General features: G+C 43.3%; 1 long non-coding RNA gene across 5 annotated transcripts; it reads left to right on the top strand.

The window, feature by feature from the left end:
* Positions 1 to 5019: 5019 nt before the first annotated feature.
* On the top strand, positions 5020 to 12012 carry LOC146799440 (uncharacterized). Of its 5 annotated transcripts, none has more exons than XR_014968905.1 (4): positions 5020 to 5157; positions 9769 to 9976; positions 11441 to 11491; positions 11728 to 12012. It is a non-coding gene; the product is annotated as an uncharacterized LOC146799440 (long non-coding RNA). The 5 variants fall into 5 exon arrangements; XR_014968908.1 differs by having other exon boundaries at positions 5038 to 5157; positions 9149 to 9976; XR_014968906.1 differs by having other exon boundaries at positions 5038 to 5157; positions 5261 to 9976.
* The last annotated feature ends 10311 nt before the right edge of the window (positions 12013 to 22323 follow it).

Here is a 22323-nt window from a genome sequence, read left to right as displayed (position 1 = left end):
ACCCTTGAGTCACAGAAGGGGCAATAAGGTATAGTTTGAAATGGAGGTTTCCAGGTGGAAGTTAACAATCCTAAGGGAAGTACACCCACCCTAAATTTAAAGTACAATGCTCTGTCGCCCGAGTTATGGATTGAAACCAGGTACGGTTCTCTAAAGGGGAGCTCCTTAACTAGCAGGAACTGGGCAACAGATTTACAATGTTTAGGGTTGCACAATCTCTCGTTATCCACCCAAAACCAATAAGCCTTCTTTAGCATTTGTTTTGAAGGTGCTGTTCTGTTGACCCAAGCGTCTCCTAAACCCAACTCATAAAGAAGTCGCTTAACCTCCCTGAGCCAGGTTACCTTATGCCAGCCTGATAGGGATAAGAGTTCGCTTAGGGCATCTGCATAGCTACTCAGTTCAGGGACGTTCCATATCCTGGCCCATAATAAAAGGGGGCGTGGCCTAGCTTGCTCGCAAATTGGGCGTATGCCTGCATCTAGCAAGAGGGGGATTGTAGGGGTACTGTGGGGTAACTTCATAAGATCTTTGTAGAAGTTGTTTTCGAGGTGAGTTAAGATGTCAACTCTCTGTATGCCCCACAATTCCGCGCCATACAATGATGCACTCACCACCCTTGCCCTGTAAATGTCTAGTAGTGCCCCAATAGGTTTTAAGGATGAGGCACGTTGTTCTTTGAGCAGGGCCCCTGCAACCCTTTTATGGGTCAGAAACGCCTTTTGGTGGTGCGCCTTCCAACTCATATTGTCACAGAGTCGAATGCCTAGGTAGTCAAATTCTTTGACTTTTTCGAGTGGAACAGAGTCTAAAGTAGGAGGGACAACAGATTTCCTGGGGGGGTTAAGAACAAGGAATTTGGTCTTGCTTATATTTATGGACAGGCCCTTGATGTCACAGAAGGCCTTGAAACTAGAAAGCAACTTTTGGATACCTGCTGGTGATTTTGAAATTAGGAGGGTATCATCCGCAAATAGGAGCGTAGGAACTTTCCTGCCAGCCAGGGATGGTGCATCTGACGGGTGCTGAAGCAGATGCTCCACCACTCCGTTAACATAGAGAGAAAACAGAGTGGGGGCAAGCACACACCCCTGGCGGACGCCCCTATCTACGGGAATACGAGATGTTTTTTCCCCCTGGGTACCCCATCTAATCTGAGCAAAGTTGCTTTCATGAAACTTTATGAGCAAAGCCAACAAGTAAGGGGGTAAGCCCAACCTATCGAGGACATTCCACAATTGGGCTTGTGGGACCAGGTCGAAGGCAGTTCGCAAGTCTATATAAAGACTAAATACAAGCTGCCCCCACCCAGCACAACCACTTTCCAATATATCGTTAGAAGGCGAAATGTCTGCTCGATGGTGCCTATCCCTGTTCTAAAACCTGCCTGGAAATCTGACAGAACCTGATTTTCTTCGGCCCACTGCAAGATCCTACCTAGAACCACTTTGCCCGCGACCTTTTGTGTTGAGTCAAGCAGACTAATAGGGCGATAGTTGGCTGGGTCGTCCCGGGAGCCTTTCTTAAAAATAGGAACGACCTCAGCGCCCCTCCATGAGTCAGGGAGAGAACCTCCCAGCAAAATTGAAAATTATTATACTTCTAGTGCAGATGGGTAGTTGGAGAAAAATGTAACACACAAAATCCAGAAGTGACTACAGTGATCAAATATAAGATGGTCCACTGCAAGGAAATATGACCCTGCACAAGCAGAGTTTCCAAATGACCCTATGCCACTAGGTTTAATTTCAGCCAGTCTTTGATTTATCGCCCAAAACATTGAGCAGGATAATGATAAAATTGAAAACTACAAGTTCCAGAATGCCTAGTGGTATTGACTACTTACTGGTGGATCTTATGTAACAAGTCAGGATGGCAACAATGTACCAGGTTTGGGTCTCAGCATGTCCACGTAATCTTTGTTGCAAGCATCATAGCTGCTAAGTTTCCCATGTCCCTGATAAACTAGTTACTCCAGTCTCATGTTATTCTTAGAATTCTGGGGCTTACAGTCCTGGTTTTATACTGGGTTAAATAAGACTACAAATCCCAGATTTATACGAAAAAAGGGACTGGCCTAACTAGTCATGCATCGACATGGGCAACTTGTCAACTATGACGTGTCTACATACATTTTTGCAGACGTGCTTTTTAGATTGAGCCTGGGCAATGCATGCGCTGATCTGCGAGGCATGCTGTATTAAGGTTAGGCATAGAAGCTTGTTGTGCTTGTTTTCATATGCAGTAAATACGCAGCTGGTGGAAGAAAGGGTGTGGCTTAACAGCTACAGCTAACAGCTACAGCGGCCGACTTTGATGCACCAGGTTCGAGTCTTGTGGGCGGCTCAAGCATCCTGTGACACTGGGCAAATCACTTCATCTCCCCGTGCCTAAAAAAATATATGAATGTGTCCTCTGCAATGCATCTGGTGTTCGTGTAAAGTGCTTAGGTACCTTCGGGTCGAGTAGGCGCGATCTACCGGATGTAGCCCAATGGCTAAAACAGTCGCCCTCGAAGCTGGGGAACAAGGTTCGAGTCTCGGCAATGGCGCTCAACACCCTGTGTTACTGGGCAAATCACTTAATCTCCCCGTGCCTAAAAAAAACGTGTCCATCTGGATTGAAACTGGTGCTAGTGTAAAGCGCTCCGATACCCGATTTCTCGGGTCTAGTTCACGCTATGTAAAACTCTACAAAAATATATATTGGATTCGCAATGCATATCTATTCATGTATTTAGGAGAGTTTGGCAGCAAACGCCATCGGCCACTCGAAATACTAGGAATTTGACTTCTTTTTATTTACCGATCCATCTTGGATTGGCAAATTAAAAACAATAGGCATCCGAATCATTTGCTAGGCCCTTGCTTGCACAGTGATGCATGTGTGCACATATGAAACCCAGAAGGATGTGATAGGACTCACGCCCACTCCCCTCATTCCCTGAGTTTTTGACACCCCTATAGCTCTACAATATCTAAGCAGGTTAAACGTTTGCAGGGCGACTCCTGGGGATGAAGCCCCCACCCTCAGCAAACGTTCACTTTTGTTAACAATCCAGTTACAGCGGAGGGTTTATCTACATATACGTCACTTCCCTTCAAAGCTCACTCATCTCAGATAACTCGTCCTCCACCGCGTGGGACAGTGGCTGGTCACATTCCTATTTGTTTTGCACAATATTTTAAGCATATTTTTTCATACTGGTGTGCTCTGTGTGTACAACATCCATGCACTGCGGCTGGGGATACTTGTAACCTGAAGGATGGTGTCAGGCTCCTTTCTTGTCCGCTGGAACGCAGTGGACACCACAATGTCACTAATTCCAATATTGGACAGAAGCGCATCCCTACCAGAAGAACGCCTCATAAACATTGTTCCCCGGGTAACTGGAACGGATCGAGGTCATAGCAGGCTCAGTTCTACGAGGTGTGTTTTTACTGTCAAAGAATTTTTATAATGTATCATTTATACTGTTTTATGCATGTATTCTGTTTTTTCTTTTATGACCTAATTTAGGTCGAATAAAGATTTTTTGATGATGATGACGACTCAGGAAACCTTCTTTGAGACTCAAACAGAGAGCCTCATAAACGAAGGATGGACATTTATAAATATTTCTATTACAGCATACCATAAACTACTAGAGTCATTAGCTTTTAATCAAGGTTTTTATTAATGTGTATATTTTTTACATGTATGCTTCTTCAATTGTTTGTACAGCGCTCCAATGCCCGCGAATCGCGTTCACACCTTATAAAACACCCTAAATAAATAAACAAGCATTTACAATGCAATACTTATCGCATTTGCGAGAGTTTATGCTATTGGCGTTGTAAATGACAATGCCTTTTATTTATTTGTTTAATAAACCAACACATTAATAAAAGGCATTGTAATCTACAATGCCAATAAGCTCAAACTCTAGTAAATGCGAAACCTATTGCATTGCAAATGCTTGTTTTAAAAACCAACACATAAATAAAAGGAATTGTGATTTACGATGCCAAAAGCTCAAATACTCGCAAATGCAAGACCTATTGCATTGCAAATGCTTGTTTAAGCATGGTATATGGGCTGAGATGCTTTCTTGAAACCCAGTTTATACATATCAGTTAAGACAAATGGTGAAATATGATCAGTTTGTGAGCACTGAAAATGCAAAGGAAGACAGCTTTATCTCAGAGTGCTAGCCTATGAAACATGTTTTATGATGATGGTTAGGATTTGTATTATTGTAATTAATCAAACAATAAATATTTTCACTGACTGAGTACCGAAAATGTGGAACACATCGTCGTCAGCACACAATATTCTGATTCAGAATCATGAAACTGTCAGATACAGCGAGAGAACTGGGATGCTCAATTCGGAATCTCAATGCCTAATCCAGATTGAGATTCAAAGCATAAATGAGCCGACAGAAAGACAGCCGAGTCCCGCGTTTAATTTGAGAAGATGAACGGGGATTTCAATTAGAGTCTGAGATTCGCCTGGTCTGGTTCTGGTGTTATTTTTTTCTTTGCGAGATGGTGCATTGCTTGGTTACCTGTAGAGGAAAGATTGAGGACAGTGATGTCTCGGAGGAGAAAAAAAGCTGTTCCAGAAAAGGGAGAAGACAATGGCAACCCTGTTGCAAGTTCGATTCGGAAACACACTGGAGTGACATTCTAGAACTTAACACAAGTTACCTCGGGGGCAAGAGGACCTGCCAGTAACGCCTGTTACTGAAGATGCGTCCCCAGAGCAGAAAAGAGCCCTTACAGGAACATACGGTGGAGAACCTACGATACCCATGCTTGTGGTCTTTTGGGGTTCATCAGATGGGAAACCTTTGTTTGGAGTGCGCCAACCTTTGGCATAACCTGCATTCAAGTTTTGCACAAGTAGAAATAGCCTAATTGTGTCCTTTTCCGAATGTTCACTCTCTGCTTCCCACTCACCTTTATGCAGGTACCTAAAATCACAGGCGGACTTGCACAAGTCCTACGCACATCCGGTAGCGCCGGAAGTGACGTCATTCCACTGCAGCACCAACGGAAAATAGCGAGGGTGCAACTGTATTTTACAAGGGGGAATATGGCGCAACTTCGCTCTTTTATTTACCAGACTTTGCGCACATACCAAGCACGAAAATTATAGATTGCGGCATCTCAGGTAAGGAAGGGCATGCGGGACCGGTTTCGTGAAAATTGGATTCGGGATTATTCATGTGCTTACTCGGACGTTTTTTCTCTCATATTTGTGCCCACCCACATAGGTAGCCTATACATCAACACTTAGTGACCCAAATCCGGTTACTAAGTATTGAAAAGTGTGGGAAGGAATGAAGATGTTCTTTTGAGCAGGCATTTGTCTCCGACTGGGCCCACCGACATTAGTGGCCATGCAGATGCTCGCTAGCTCTTGGAAGGGGGTCGTGCTGCCGCTGCAGCCCTCCAGAATCAGCATGGTCACTGCGGCAAGATGGTGGCCGCAACTCTCTCGCTCTGCTGACTTGGAGCCAGGACCACGGGCTGGCCTGGGCCAGGAGAGTGCCACACAGCAATGCCCAGAGGCGGCAAATTGGATGCGTAACTGCACATCAAGCAGTGACTCTTCTGATACTGGTACACAAAGGCATTTGCATGGATTGGAGTCACGAGGAGTTGAGGCTGCTCTAATGTCTAGCTTGATAATGATCACAGTGGCGCACCCCATGGATGAACTGCTTCACGTGCATTAGAGACCACTGCCCTGTAGGATGGTGTGATGCAGTTTCATGTATAGTCCCCGTAGAGCTCCCTCCACCCCTCAGACTTATCTTTGCCTGATTAATTAACAGAGCCCAGGTGCTTGGTTTGCTTCTGGATGTGATACGTATGGTGCGCACAGTTGCTTTAAAAGCTCTTATAAGGGTTGTGTCATTGTATACTGTGCATGCTTTATCTCTCACTTTTTTTCCACCATCACAGTTTTAAGTGAAACACATTTTAAAGGACCTCTCAGGGACTACAGAAACATGTTTCCGACATAAGCTCAAAAGAAAGAATACACTAACCACCCACCCCGCACGGTGTAGCATTGTACCCAAGTAAACAGGCGCTTCATACAAGTGAAGTAAGTGCTTTATAAAAGGTACAATACAGTAGGTCTCGACCCACGCCACTGAAGCTGAATAATTAAAATGCAGCAGCAGCTCCAAGTTCATTGGATCTATTGTAGGCGTGAACAGTTTGCAGATCCTCCTCTAGTAATCGGGGACCTAAACGCGGAATCCAAAAGCAGAAACTCGAGCGGTGCTTATTTGTACTGTACGATTATATAAACTCAATCCTATTATACAACAGTATGCTTGCATAGCGGATGAGCACTGATTTCTGTGTTTGCTGAGGAAATACAATATTGTATTTTGTACACTGAATTATGGAGGTTTTTAAAGCCATGCGTAGGCAGTGAACTTTTTGCAACTAAGTATGCTCATTTTAGGAAACGAAACAATCGGCTGCTCAGCCAAAAACTCATCAAAACAAAAAGGGAACTGATTAATTATATTTAACAAATGTAGAAAGTAGGCATGACTGGGTGTATGACTTGCTTGCAAAAAGATGCCCTGCTCGGAGTTACCAACGCACTGAAATGAAATCAAAATAAATACACTTGTGGAAATCAAAGTGTGTTTAAAGTTCGAATTGTCTGGAATTCTAAATCTACTACAAAATGTTACTGCAAAAGAGTTGTTGCAAGGTTTTTTTTAATATCCAGGGCCAGATGTACTAAGCATAAGGTTGGTGTGGGCTAGGGTTCAGGGCATGTGACTCTTTCGTGCAAATTGGAGTAAGTATGGTTTGGTGTGTTTTTGTGCATTTTTGGCTGAATATGGGTTGTTTTTGAATGGTCGAGGTGGGGTTTTAGGGTAAAAGTCGCACCCATTCTAGTGATGGGAATGGAGTGCAGCTTGGTAAAGAATGTTGGGAACAGGTGGAATTTGTGCCCCTCCAAGTTTCAAAAGGATCGGTCAAGTGGGACTGGTGGAAAAGCAATTGTTGTTGAAGAGCTGGTGTCCAATGTTATCCAAGGTAATAGTAACACGCATTGGTAAATGCATTAGGTTTCACCTATGTGATTAATAATAAGCTGTTTTTTGTTGTACGCTGTAGCTTGCTGAGTAGTTGGAAAATATAAGTTACAGAGAGTCTGTTAGTATTATACCTTGTTTATGTACAAAAAGGCAATATATTGTGCTGTTACAAGTGATATAGTGGGGGTACGCAGTAGCAACATTTTGAAAAATGAAAGAGGGAAATGGAATTAATTGATGTAATAGCAATATTATGTGTTTAGGGGAGTTCTGACTATGTTTGGCCCTTGGTGCCACTGTACTTGCAGCACCATTGAAATCATGGCAATAGTGCTTGCTAGATAACTGCACTTGTGACTGTCTGTTTAGTAATAATATTTAGCAGTATTATGGAGTCCCTAGAGCTTTTGGCCACAGTGCCACTGCACCTGCTTCACCATTCAAATCAAGCCCATTTTAACTGCAATGGTAAAATATAGCATAGCTTTGGAATATTCACTTTTTATTTTTAATGTGCAATGTTTATTACAACATTTAGAATTTGATCACAATGACTAAATAGATTACGTTGAAAAAATCATTTGGATAATGCCTATAAAACGCAAAGAAAGGTAACGAGGCATGAATAGGAAATGCCACAAATGTTCTAAGGCGAAAGCATCTGCTTTACACAACTAAGTAATAAAAGCAAGCATTGCAGCTCTCTGCGGATGTTATCTTAGCGAATGGGGCTTAAACAGGGTGAACAGCTTTAGTAGAAGTACTGTAAATGTGTGCAGCCAGGGGAAGTTAACAAAAGCGAATTAATACAGTAATTAAGCGACAGGAACTGATAAACACCCCCGTTTAAGATATATTAAATACAAGAGATTTCACAAGCACGGCACAATCGCTGTTCAGGTGAAAGCTATAAAGTCTCCCCCAATGCCACATTGATTTCACTTAAATATCAGCTTAAAATAGGTGTAAAATCATTCATTTTTGAAGGGGATGTAAAATGAGGATTTACATAACTGTCCTGCCTCTTGGTTTACTAATAGTTCATGTTTCCCATATGTGTCCAATATCTGGCAATAGAGAAAGGTTGTTTGTATTTGCCCACCTCCATGATACTTTTCTCCAATTAAATATGTCAATCAGTTTGTGATATGCTCTAAGACTTGAACCAGTTGAAAAGGAATTCACAATTGTTGGCCCTTTCAGCAGGGATGGTTAGTGTCCTTCATCCAAAATCTACAAATAAATATGAAGCAGGAGAAAGTGAAAATGAACCTGTCTTGGAGTCCCCTCTTAAATTCAAGGACAAAAACATGCCTTCCCTTCACCACCTCACCAGTCAATACTCAAAAAACTATTTCCTACACAAGAGCTGGCTGTTTCGAGCAATGGAGTAACACCTACCAGACCCTGCAAACGAGATCACAAAATGATGGTACACTTGGCACCAAATGTTTTGACACCACAAGGTTTTCTAGCTCGCAGACACACACCCTGGCCTATTGCAAATTTCCATCTTCAGCAATAGTCACCGATGCAGATGTGAACCATACCCTGCCATGGCCCATTTTCAAGCAACAAAAGGGTTGACCATGATGTAAGTAGAGCTAAATGCATATTGTTAAGCCTACATGCCAGTCTTTTTTACCTGGTAATTGTAATTTGCCTTTTACTGTCAAAAGCTCTTTTTAATAACTACATAATTTCTGGATTGTTATCGATGCAAACAGCCTTGATTTTTATTACGACACATAGTTAATATGGTGCACTAATCTACTCAACAGGGCACATATACCTCTCTTTTAAAATGTGAATAATTAAATGGAAAACTTTGCACTGTACAGTATAAATGATGGCCTAATGGTTGCTTTTTTAAAATGTTTCTTTGTTTGATTTTGTCCTCAGGACAATGAAGAATTCTTTGATTTGATAACAGAGGAAAGTCCATCATTTCACAGTAGTGTAATGTTTTATTATTTTTTTTAAGATGCACAGGAAATTGCATTTCCACTTGTATGGTCTAATTATGATTTGCTTTCTCTCTAAGGAAACTGTATATAACTCCTTGTCCATTATTAACCAAAATTTAAGGTATTCTGTTGGCCCTGGTTCCTGTCTCAATTAGGAGTGTGTACGGTTACAAGCAGAAGCGAATGCTTTACAAGCCGCAAAAGAACACTTGAAAGATAAGTGATTGATATTCTACCTATCCTATAAATATGGCTTCTTTACATTTATCTGTCAGTTGGTGTCTAAGTGATTGTATGGGTGTCTGAGTGGGAGATGAGTGGCTGTACGGGTCAGTGAATACATGTGTGAGGGGCTGTATGGGTGAGTGCGCAGCCGCGGCCCGTGGAGGTTTTTCCTGTGGGGCGGAAAGGCGGGGGAGGGGCAGGGTGAGGGGTACTAAAAACCGGAATATGGATAATTGGAGGTAAGTAAAACAATTAAATAAATAAAACTAATTTCATAGTGTCTTGCATCGCAAATTGCGATGCAGCGCGCGCTACGAAATTCGTTTTAACTTGCATCTATTTTCTCTTTATATCCAGCCCGTGTTAAATAAGGGAAACAAAAGAATAACAATTTTCCATTCTCGGTGGTAACTATGTCCTTCTAATAATATATAACATCATCATCCTACTATATACCTGATAGACGAGGATTCTTTGGTTAAATATATCTTTCTTCTCTCATTGTATTCTGTACAGGACGAGAGGCTGAAGAAACTCCGGTGCGAAGAAACAGAGCTACACAAGCAGGTACCTCCGGCGAGGGAACATGGATGCGGACAGGAACCCGGAAGAAGAGATCAGCGGCCTGTAAGAGGAAGACACGCGTGTCGGAGCCATAACATGTCAGAGACGTCCAATCAAGGTACCACGTATTCCCGACTGCGGGACAACGGGACCTGAGCAGGTAAGTTGACAACGCAAAGGGAGTGCGGGAAATGCTAGGCAGATCTGTGACTGAACGCGAACCACGTTCTTGTCACTGACCGACCAATTTATCCGCACTTGACTCCACCCACCTCTGCAATAAGAGCAGGCATGACTGACAATGCACGCACCCTCCTCTCCTTGAGCCTTGTTCTGTCTAATGCTTGGTGTTTAGGGCCTTGTTTTTTGTGAACCAGCTTTTGTGTCATAGATTAAGGCCATCTTCTGTATTAACTGTTTTAGATGCTGAAAGGAGGATGTAGAATGGATCCTTGTTCAACTAAATTGAAATGCTTTGATAGTTATGGAACAGATAGATAACTGGTATCCTAGAAAGCTATCACTCTGCCCTAATAGTATTTCCAGAGGCATATTTGTTTGAATGAGTGGTGAAGGGGCTTGGTGCCACAGTCCTGCAACTGTAAAGGGGCAACATTGAATCAGTCAACTGTTAAATTCCGAACTTGTCACTTCCCCAAGCTGGAAAAGAACACACAGGATATCTCTCTCCTGTCTCTGGATGTCTTAGACGTCTATTTCTGACCTGCACCATCACTTGGCCATGTGAAAGCCACTGCAACCGTGGCTGTTCATTGAGATTCAGTCTTACAAAAATGTTTGAACCCTTGCAGCAATAATATTACCTTTCTCATGCTACCTTGGCAAAAATATGAAAGTATGTCCATGTGCTAATATATAGTGAACCTCTAGTTTTTCTCAACCAGTAAGACTAAGCAACTTACAACCTGAAAAAAGAAATAGCAACTGGTGACCGGACATTATATATCCATTGTCCATGGTTTGGAACACAGAGTTGTGCCCTGTTCCTTTATAATCATGAGTCCATTAAGTTATGTGGTCAGTGCCCCATTCTGCATGGTGGTGAACAGTGCCATGGGGCAAACTTGCCTTGCTTTGCTCTTACTAAGCATGGCCTCATGGCTCTGTTTGCACTTGTCAACTGGTATTGGGGGATTCTGTTGCCCAAGCAGAACCACACCCAGCCACTACTGGCACAATGTCCACTCTGATTGATTTAGGGCTATGAAAATACATTAATATACATACTGTGTTAATATATGTTTGCATATGTGGTCCTGGATCATATTATTGTACACGGACTCCTTCACACTTAACTAACAGCCGTCTGCAAAAGAACAGTGAGGGAAGGGTTGTAACTCATTGAGAATTTGTACTACAAATGACATGCAAATCTGGTGCATAGCCTTGAGTTGGGATTTAATTTCAGCTCTCCCAATAATTAGATCAGTTGCCCTGTTCTTAGCATTTGGTTGATTGCTCCTATTTGGATTTCTGGTCAGTATGGCAATTTGTTAGACTGTTTTCCAAATAAGAATACTGTAAGTAGAGTTCAGGCTCAACATGGCTGCCTCCATGATGGTTTTGTAAATTAAATCTGGTATTGATTGTTTTCTGTTTGCAGAGGAAGGGTGACAGTGCCAGGTGAACAGCAGCGGTTTCTTCACTTGGACAGGTGAGTCTTCTTTCTTTACCTCCTGCCCATCTCTTCATCAATGCCTTGCTCTCACCATTACCTCTTTGACCAAGTAACCTTAATGTAAAACTTATGAACCCATGTAACCATATCTCATCGGGCACACTATATGAAATAAAAGGATTGGAACATTTTAAGGACAGCCCAGTCCTATTAAAAACCTAAAATAGTGGTGTTATCATGATACTGATGTATGTTAATTTCTTTTCCTCCAGCCGCTATGAGGTCTACGTGCAGGGATGAAGGATGGCCATCACTGGACAACAGAACTATGAGAAGGAAGCTGGCTATAAAGATTTGCAATACTGGAAGAGGACTAAAGAAAACTCTGAATCTAAAAACAAACATTGAAGTTGCTGGCTTTCATTAAGCCTTTTTGTAGTATTCTGGCATGTTTTCCCCTCTTGAACAGTGTCCTGGACTTTCTTTATGTTCTCTTGTTCAGTATCCTGGCTCCTATGGATCCAAAGGTGTGTTTTAGATCAATAAAATTACATGTTAACACATCCCCTTTGATGCGTTTTCATTTAACCATTACTTTTTTCAGTCTTTTGCCACTGGTCACCACATTAAACAGCTTCAGATAATGCTCTGTACCTCCAAATAAGGCAAGTCCCAGTGAGTCAGGAGTGTGGGAGTAGCTGCACAAGTTGTTAATCTTATCTGAATGCAAAGTATAACCTTGTTGAAGCCCCAACTTTTGTATGCATACGGTATTTCTACAGCACAAAGCTAGCCAAAAGTATTGTTTCTGAGATTTATTTTGTACAGTGCCCGCATCTCACGGTAGAGTTTAAAAAGTAATCCAGTGTAGGAGAATATTGATCTTATAATTTGGACTAGATTTATGGAAGTTTTATTTTTGGTTTGCTTAAGTTTTATAATGCTGACTTGACGCAAAATCTTTTCAAGATTTACAAACAAGAGCAAATTGGTATTTATTACAACACTCATCCACAATGGAAAAGTTTTCAGGTTTTTCTAGGCATAGTATTTTTTGTACTGTTAGGGGGCCCTTCCAGTACAAAACCTAAGCTAGACTCTCGCAGACACCTTTGCACCATAGTGCAAATGTGTGTGCATGGTGCTCGACTGCGTAATGGTGCAGTGGTGCAAGGGAGAGGGGTAGACATGGCACTTCCCTGCTCTCATCCTTTGATGCAACGCAGCAAATTTGGGTGTTGCGCTGCGTTAAGTGACGCTTTTGTAAATCTAGGTCTTACTTTAGAACTCGTGACATTGCAAATAATTCATGGTATTGTATAAAGAAGGCATATTGGATCCAAGAGGCCTGTTTTTGACTGGAGGGTTCATTGAGGAGGTGATCCTCTAAAGATTCCCCTACCAGCAAATCCATATTCCTAAACTAATAGTGGGACCCTGCAAGGGAATATTGGCAGTGGGGCTAACGTGCTTGTAACATGGAATTTTTAAGGTGTAATGCTAAATAATCTATGCTCATTATTGAGTTATCATTAAATTATCCTGGAGTAATCCACACTCATCCTGAAATTATCATGAGATCATTCCAGAGTAATCAACTTCCATCCTAACGCGGTAATAGGATCATCCAAGAATAATCCACAATCCATCCTTAAATTGTCTGGAGCCCATCCTGGAGTAATTCACACTCATCCCAAAGTTGTCAATTAGTATTCGTGGAGTTGTAAAAGGTAATCACTCCCTGCCAGTGAAAGTTATCAGAACACCATCCTAGAGTAGTTTTTGTGATTACAGTAAAAGTCATCCCATTTAAATATTTCCCCCTATAGGCATACTTCGGGATGGTTTGGGATGACGTCCCCAGATAATTACAGGAATAGCTCAGCTTAAGTCATCAGATGGCTTCAGAATGACTCCAAGATGATCTTCCTTTTTGACCAGGGGGTGTAGACGATCTGCAGACGAAGGTCTGGGGAAGTCAGCTTGGGAGTTAGGGAGCAGTCTTGGTGCCGCAGCGCGAATAGGTTCACAACCACTGCACCCCCATACCTGGAGAGGATTCACGGTTCCCAGATGTCCGATCGAAGGGCGAAGCTGGAGGGCAGGCAGAAATGGAAGAAATTGTGGTCGCGCCCGGAAAGGCTGGGGGATTATCAGAAGGGGCGAGTCTCGTCCCCGCTCTTCACCAGCCATCCAGGGAGATCCGCGAGGGGTAAACATCGTCGAGGCTGACTCCTTCGTTGGCCGAACCATCAGTGATTCCCTGGAGTACGGGGGGGGGAGGCAAGCAGTGGAGGAATGACGAGACATGTCAGCTGTTCGGCTGGGTAGGTGACGGCCATGGCGGTGTGCCGGAGCCAGTCTTCTCCCCTTTAGCTGCGATGCAGCTCCACCGGGCAACGGCCATGTTGCTCGGCTCCACCAGATTCGAGTAGAGATCCTAATATCATCCGACGTCCAGAAACGGGAGAAAAGGGAGATGTGGTGACCGCAGAAGGTGAGCACCAGGTGAGTAGAAGGGACCAAGAAGGGGTGGAACATTTGGGGATTTGAGCCTAAAAGGCAATCCTTGGCCGGGAGCTCCCAGCTGGAGCTCCTCACCTGTCGGCCATCATGATTTAGGAGAGTTCCCAGTAACACAAACAACATAAATAGAAGAGTACATACCTGAGGCCCTAGCAGAGGAAAAGGTTGCTTCTCCGCCACAAACAACCGTCTGTCCGCAAAACAAGACTGATTCCCTAAACTTCAAATGACGATGAATGTGGACAATTGGGGCTCCTTAGACTTATCTCCAACGGAGACAAGGCCCAATTAAATTTTAGGAAATCCCAATTGCCAGTGCCATTAAGTTTGATGATATAGACAAACTTATGAGTGCTGGTGAGAGTAGCACTGAGAGAATGGGAATCAAATTTCAAACAGCGCCTGATGTCACTGTAACTACTTGTTGCTTTTTTCGGTCACAAAAAATTGAAAGCAAAATGAACAATCACAACAAAAAACACTAACTTAGTTACCTCCTAAAAAGTCCATTCTCCCTAAAAAATGTGAGGCAGGCATCGCTAATTCTCGATTTAGCACCACAACAAAGAGCACATACTGGGTTTGGAATATCTTTTCCTTAGACAAGATCCATCGCTATATTGGATGTTGCACCATTTGCAAGTCTGAATTCTGTCTGTGGAAACCGGGCAAACATTTGGCACTGCGGGCCAACTGACTCATTTGCAAGGTAGATGTGCATAGATAAAAAGCAACAGCAACAAAATGCATGTTTCTAATAATAAAACCATTGCAATAATAAAATCAGTTTACACAATTTCAAATAAGATTGGATGTAAAACCCTGAAGTTTATCGGGGAACATAAGCTGGTTTGTCCATTATTTTAACAACATTTAAATACCAAACTGTTAGACATGTCTCCTTAAGGTGGTCTTCTCCCAAACTTTTGCCTTTACCCTCCTATCTTGCTCAATTCGTTTTTGTTGACTTTAGAACTCTGTGTACTTTACCACTGCTAACCAGTACTTAAGTGCTTGTGCTTACTCCCTAAAACATGGTAACACTAGCTCACACCTGATTGGCATATTTAACGTACTTATATTTCACTAATAAAAGGGTATACCATACAGCCAGGGTGTTAGACCTACGTCTAAGGGGGTAGCTTGGCTCAGGTCACTTGGCTCATCACTCCATTTGGCTTTTCAGGCCTGCATCCCACTCAGCTCGCAATCCTGCGCCACATCACTCAAAAAGAACACTACACCGATTTTTGTAAAAGAGTTACTGTAAACTTTATAACATTCCTTTTCTGATCAAGATTCAGTTTTCAATTTGACATTACAATTGGAACCAGTTCATTTCATTTGCATTGGAACCTCTCTCTATTGTCTAAGGTCAAACCTGTACGTTACTGTACTAGATAAACTTGTCTTACTCTACAAGAATCCTCGATTCCACATGACAACAATGTACCTTATACTTGCAGAGGAAATGACAATTCACTCCAAACAATACATTTCATACAGTAGTCTTGGAATCGCCCTTTGAGCTTCTCCCACCCCGGATAGGGAGACCTAGTCACATTTCTCCATGGCGTACTTCAAATTGCCTTTCAAAAGAGAATTTAGTCCCCTCAAAATATTCGATCCGAGGGTTTCCCTCACAGCTGTACCCCGGGGCTCTTATTCTGCCAAACCTATCCAATCCCCGCCTTCTTTCTTATCAATCAACCCACAACAGTTTCATGAGCATGGGATACAATCCCCAATTATCACTGGCTGAGAGATTTTCCCTCCCCACACTGAGCAACAGGACTGTATCCCCCAATAGTCAGATCCAGTCACTTTCTCCGTGTTAGTCGCCGAGTGCTGGTGTTCCCCAGGAACTGACACCCCCCCCCCCCCCCCCGGGAAACCCTACTTACTGTAATCGCGCTGTCCGACCTGCGCGTAGTAGGGCACAATCCTGCACAGGAGGATCCAGTTCCCGGGTGGCCGTCCTTACAACCTCCGATGGGGAAATCCTGTCATACGGTTAGAGGCGTCTCACTAGGCCCCTCCCTGCTGAATTGCCTCACCCGGCGCTCACTCATAGAGCGGATGTCCTCTGTTGCCACGGGCCTTCCCTCGACGCTTCCTGGCTTCTCACACTCGACAAGCGCTCCCGCCACTGCCGACTGCAGCGCGACTTGCGGGGGCGCGGCCTGACTCCGTCAGGCTCTTTCACCGCTGCGCAACTCGTGGGGGGTGCGGCCTCATCTCACGGCTGCTGGGAGGGGCGGCACTTCTCTGTTGGCCCGGCTCACGTGACCCGGGTGACAGCTTCAAAGCCAGTTACGATTCAGCTTCCTGGCCGCCGTTTCTCCAGGCAATTGATCGGCGCGATGACAGCTCTCCACACAGCTGACGCGCGCGATGGACGCAAGCCCCACCAGAGAGTCCCAGCACCCCACCAGCCTTCACTGATCCCTCAGGACTCCACCGGGGTCTCGCAGATAGGCCCACGCCTCGAATCCACAAAGGTGAGGAACTTAGATCGGCCAGTGCGGGCAGGCGGCGATTAAGGGGCTTGGCTCACAGCAGATCAGATGGGCAGAACCACTAGCCCGGGGAGTATTTAGCACAACTCCCTGCCCTAAAGTCCACGATGGGGCGCTGTCGCTGACGCCACTGGGGGGAAGTTTTGGATTCCCAAATGACATCCAGGGAGGTCTAGGCAGTCCCAACGGCAATTCCCGCCCGGAATCCCTCTTCAGGCCTCCAGGTTACGCTAGGGATCCTTAACCAGAACACAATGCCTCCCAGGGTCGATGGCTGAGTTCAGGGATTGGTCAAATGATAGAGGGTGATGTCAGCTGAGTAGGGGGTTCGCGCAGACCCTAGGGTCCGTCCTCTCCCAATCCCGCGCAACCACCTCACCACTCAGGTGCCTCACTCCTGACTACTCCACAGCCCAGCTTGATTCTAAAATGGCCGCCCCCCTGCCACCTCTATTTATCACCTTGGGCTGGACTTGCCAGAGGGGTCCAGAAGGTTCTGGAACCTCCCATGGCAGTCATGGCCCGGGTGCTGAGGTGACAGTTGGAGCCACCATTTTGTGAATCCTACCTTCCTCCTCTATCTACCTCAGTGGAGCACCTTGCGCCTTTTCCTCACGTGAGGAGGAAAAGGCGCCCAGAACCTCTACATCAGCACCCCAAAAAGTTTGGTAGACAGAAAAAATGAGAAGGGGACAAGGGATAAAAATAATAAAATGAGGAGGGAACTGCCAAAGGGCTGACCGGTCTAACACAGGGCTTATAATGATGTAGCACAAAAATTCACTTTCATTTGTAGGGGTGCATCATAATCACGAGTAGTCCACATCTGCATATATTCTTTTGTTGTATTAACTTGAGACAGCAGAACGTGAACTGTAATAACGTGAATTGTGGTGCATTAGGAATTTTTCAATGTAAACGTGAAGAGATTAACGTTGAAACTAGATGTGATTTGGTGAAGACATTAACTTGTAGAAATCGTACATGCTGCTGACAAATTATTCCTGCATTTGATGTGCTTATGTTACGTGTATATTTAAAAATGCACAGTAAAGAGTATCCATTTTATATGTAATTTCATAAGGTATGGTCTGCATACCATTTTCTTACGTTGGCCACGTTCTGTAGGCCTGAAATGCAACGTTCCCTGGAAGCTGTTGCATTAGACTTAATAGGTGAATCTCATGTGCATGTTGGAGTTGTTCTTTCTCATGTTTCTGTTGCAGGTGGAAGAATCATCCTTGTTAGTTAGAATAATGTCTTTGTTTTAGGAGTTAGGCTTAGGGAGAAGAGGATACATTGAGCGTTGATACTGATATTGGAGATCTGTTGTACTTTCCCATCTGAGAAACATGGGAATCAAGGCCATCTCGCCAAAGCTTTGGAGTATCACTGACTAATGTAAAGTTACCTATGAGGAGGTGGCCTAACTGAATGGCGGAAATCGCAAAGCACCCTGGGGTACTACCTGTCACATTGATGTATCGTAACTAGGGAGAGTGTCTGGGGTCTTCTGCCTTGCCTTTAGAGAGACAGCATCTTAGAACAAGTTCTGTAGCTTTATGCTACCTGACCCAACAGATGTGAGGAAACTTCTTAGGACGACTTCACAAACTGATACCATAACAAAATCTTGCCTTAGGAAATGCTATGTTGGGATCTCACGTTAGTGCTAGAGTAGAGACAGGTTCATGCTTTATACCCATGAACATCAGATGAAGGGGAATCTGGATGTCTGTTCGATAATCTTTTGTATCCTGATCCTCAAACTAATCATTTTGTGTATGTTGCACTGCCTTAACTTCATCCCTAGATTTGGCTTTGTATTAGTTCCAATGTATTTCTACACCCTCAATTTGAGTTGCCTGTATATTCAATTACTCTTGGCTTTGTAATAAACCAACTAAAGTTAATTGGGAGTCTGTGATTCTTAAGAGTCATAGTAAATTGGAACTGAAATGATTGACCTGCTAACGATTTCTCTCCCCCCTGTGCTTTCATGATGATAAAAAGAACCATTGGCCCGAGGTTCCAGAGCGGATCTAGAACATGGAACCCAGCTCCACCAGTTGGTAGCAGAGTAGGATGGTTATCACATGAAGTGGGAGGAGAATCCAGAAAAATCTAGAAAGCCCTAGAGCACAATGATCAAGAAAGGAGAGCAATGAACCTTGAAGGAGACAACGGAGTTTGATGGAGCAGCAAGAATTGTGGCGAACAGAGGAGTGACCATTAATAGGGATGCGCCGTGTGGTAGATTGCAGGAGTGAGACGTAAACGTTGGTTCACATGTCAGTAGCCGACTTTAATGTAGGTATGGAAGTAAACCTGTTGAAAAAGAACAGTGTAATATCCTCGCATGCCCATGCATGCGAAAATCTGGCATTTTTTGTTACACTTGCCCAGCTGTGCATGTTTCAATATGTATTCTGATTTTATGCTGGAACTTGGAATGATGTGTAAGCCCAAGTGGTCAGTTGTATTGGACCATCTTCAGATGCAGTTGTGTTGCTGTGCTGCCAATAAATATTCGTGAAATCTACTACAAGAATCTGTGTGCCTGCTTCCAATAACCAGTGCTTGTCATATTTATAACAAAGTGGTCCACTGGAAACAAGAATGGAGGTAGAATCCAAACAAGGGGTAAAAAAAAATTCAAATCCCAAAAATGAATGTGATGCCAGTGCAAAATATGTAAGTACAAAAGCCAAATGATGGTAATGTACCAAGCCCTAAAACATAGTAAACTTAAGGTATAGTTTAAACCAAAATTCCAAGATTCAACAGAACTCTTTCATAATCGCTTTCATAATTGCTGATAACCTCCAACACTATCTAGTTTTTGACAGCCCCATTAGACTAGACTATAACCAATCACAATGAAGGTGCCTGACAGAGAAGGAGGTTTGCATACTTAGCACAACTGGAGAGGTAGACCAGGGTGGCCCATACGTGGATGAAGAGGTGAATGGCCTCCCTGTATCGTTTCTAATAAATACTGAAGCTATGCACTCTCCTCTGTGAACAGTAGAGGTCCCTCATCTACCCCTCTCAGGACAACAATTCCAAGTTGTAGCTATCTCCAACAAACCGAGAACAAACCCAGTTTCAGCCAAGGTGCCTGTAAAAATAGGCTCCATTGTAAATGACCATCAGGTTGTAATATGTGAGTCTAGTCAATCTGTTGGGCAGGGAGTTATTCTTCAAAATGAACTGAGTGATCTATGCGCACAGGACGTTGTGGAACTTCAGACACACAATGCAGAATTTGACTTTAAGTTGAAATTAGGAGAAGCTGCAGTTGTGTTACTAACAGTCCTAACTAAGAAAGACTTACACCCCGAATTTAAATGTATGGTGAATGAGGAAGTCTAGAACTTATCAAGCAAAAACATTGGCTTAAATAAACCCCGAATTTAAATGTATGGTGAATGAGGAAGTCTAGAACTTATCAAGCAAAAACATTGGCTTAAATAAAACGTCGAGCTAGTGAAAGTCACAGTTAGGCGTAATGCAAAGTATACCCGAAAGCCTCAATATAACCTCTCATCTCAGGCAGTGGCAGGAATTACGCTTGTCATCTAACCCATGCTAGAACAGGGCATCTACAAGGAAGTGCTAGGGAGTCCTGGCAACTCACCTGTGGTGGGTTTGCAGAAACCAAACAAGAAATGGAGGGTAGTTCAGGATCTTCAAAAGGTGAATCAAAATGTAGGCTCATGTTGTTTGGTGGTACCGAATCCTGCTGTGCTTCTCTTACAGATTTTTTCTGATGCTGAGTGTCTCTTGACTATTGATCTGTGGCAAGCTTCCGTCTCCATTCCCTTACATGATGAAATTCAATTTCCTTTGGATTTCTAATTTTTACGGAAAATCATTGTGTGGTATCGAGTCCCACAAGGGTATACAGAGAGTCCTTCGATCTTTAATGAAATACTGAGGAAAATTCTAGCTATCCTACAGCTGCCTTGCATTTTGGTTCTGATGCAGTACATTGGTGGCGTCAGCAACTTTAGAGGGCTGTAAAGAAAACACAACTGCTTTGCTAAATCACCTTGCAGAGAACGAACACAAAGGGTGCCTTACAAATCTTCAGTACTGCCAGAGGGACTTTCTGTACCTTGGAAATCACTTTGAGAAAGGAGTTTAAAGAGTGTTTAAAGAAGGTATTGCCACAATCCTTTATATAAGCCAAGCCACAATACAGAGAGCTGTCAGGATGTTTATGAGAATTGTGGGCTACAGTCGACAGTGGATTACCAAATGTTATCTAGTGGCTAAGCTTCTACAGAGACATACACACAATGCATGGATGCCTTCCTAGAGCTCAAAGAGAAACTCTGTAGTGCAACAGCCATAGGAATGCCCAATTACAACAAAGATTTTGTTATTCATTGTCATGAGAGAGAGAAGGGTGAACATGATCCGTGTTGATGCAGACCCATGGGGAAGCAAAACTGCTGGTGGCTTGTTTCTCTGCCACACCTGATCCAGTGGCTGCTGCGCTTTCCGAGTGTCTCAAAGCTGTAACCAATGTAGGTGTTATGATCCAACAGTGTTAGGACATAGTGATGGGTTATTAACGTATTTCCACATTCAGTCGCGACCTGATAGACCCGCACTCAAACTCAGCATATGACAAACAACAGGCTAAAAATATGAGAAGGTTATTTTGGCAGCAGAAAATGTTTCTATCAAGAGATGAGGTGACTCAAATACTGCTACTCTTTTGCCCCTTTCATAGAGTGATCCAGTTAGTAATGATGTTAACCACGATTGCCTTAATGTTACTGAGTTGTGCACATCCCTAGACCTAACTTTCGAGATCTTACCTTGTTTGTGGATGGCTGTTGTTTAAGAGATAGATAAGAATCTTTGAGAGCAGTATATGCAGTATGCACCATATACGATATTGAGGAAGCCTCTGAAATGGGCAAGGTAACTTTGGCACAGGTGGTTGACCTGATTGCTTTGACCAGAGCTTGCTGTGTTTCCAGTCATTTGAATGTACTTACACCAATGGTTAATTTAGTTTTGGTGTGGTCCATGGCTTTGGGCAGTTATGATCCAGAGGGGATTATTAAGCTGCTCTGATTCTCTAATCTGGAATAGACAGTATGTCATGGATTTGTTAGAGGGGTTGCAGCTGCCGAGAGAGATTTCAATTCTAAAATGCATAGTGCACAAGATGGGATAAGATTTTGTTGCTTCAGGAATCTACGACGTGGATGAAATGGCCAGCAATTGTGCTCTTGAGGCCTGTACATTTAATCAATAAGAGCAATGTGAACTTAACCATTACCCTGTTTCAAACGTGTTGATGAATACTGTAAACTGTGTTTTGAAGGATAGACAACCTGTTTTACCTGATATTATGATTTCCCAAATGGCCAACAACTTCCATGGTCACACGTACACACAGGAAAGAATGCCATTATCTGCACATTTCAAAATTATTTGTTCAATCCTCCTTTCTGTGCAATTGCTGAGAATTTGTGTCAAAGGTGTGTCACTTGCCAGCAGTTATATGCGGGCAAGAGAACTGTTGTAACCATGAGTCACATAAGAAAGTCCATAAGTTCCTTTAATCGCATGCAGTTAGACTTTATTGAAATGCCCATCTGCAATGGACTTCTTTATCCTCTAGTGATAGTGTGTTTATTCCCCTGTTGGGTTGAAGCATAGCTGAACAGGAGGTGTGATAGTCTTGCTGTTGCCAAAATATTATTGAGGGAACTAATTCCTGGTTTTAGCCTACCGGTTTCTCAGGAATCAGATTGTGGCACTCATTTAAAAAATGAAATCATGAACTTGTGTGTAGCT

This window comes from Triturus cristatus, chromosome 9 (assembly GCF_964204655.1).
Source record: "Triturus cristatus chromosome 9, aTriCri1.1, whole genome shotgun sequence".
In the NCBI taxonomy this organism is placed as follows: Eukaryota; Metazoa; Chordata; class Amphibia; order Caudata; family Salamandridae; genus Triturus; species Triturus cristatus.
This window is presented reverse-complemented; position numbering and strand designations above follow the sequence as displayed.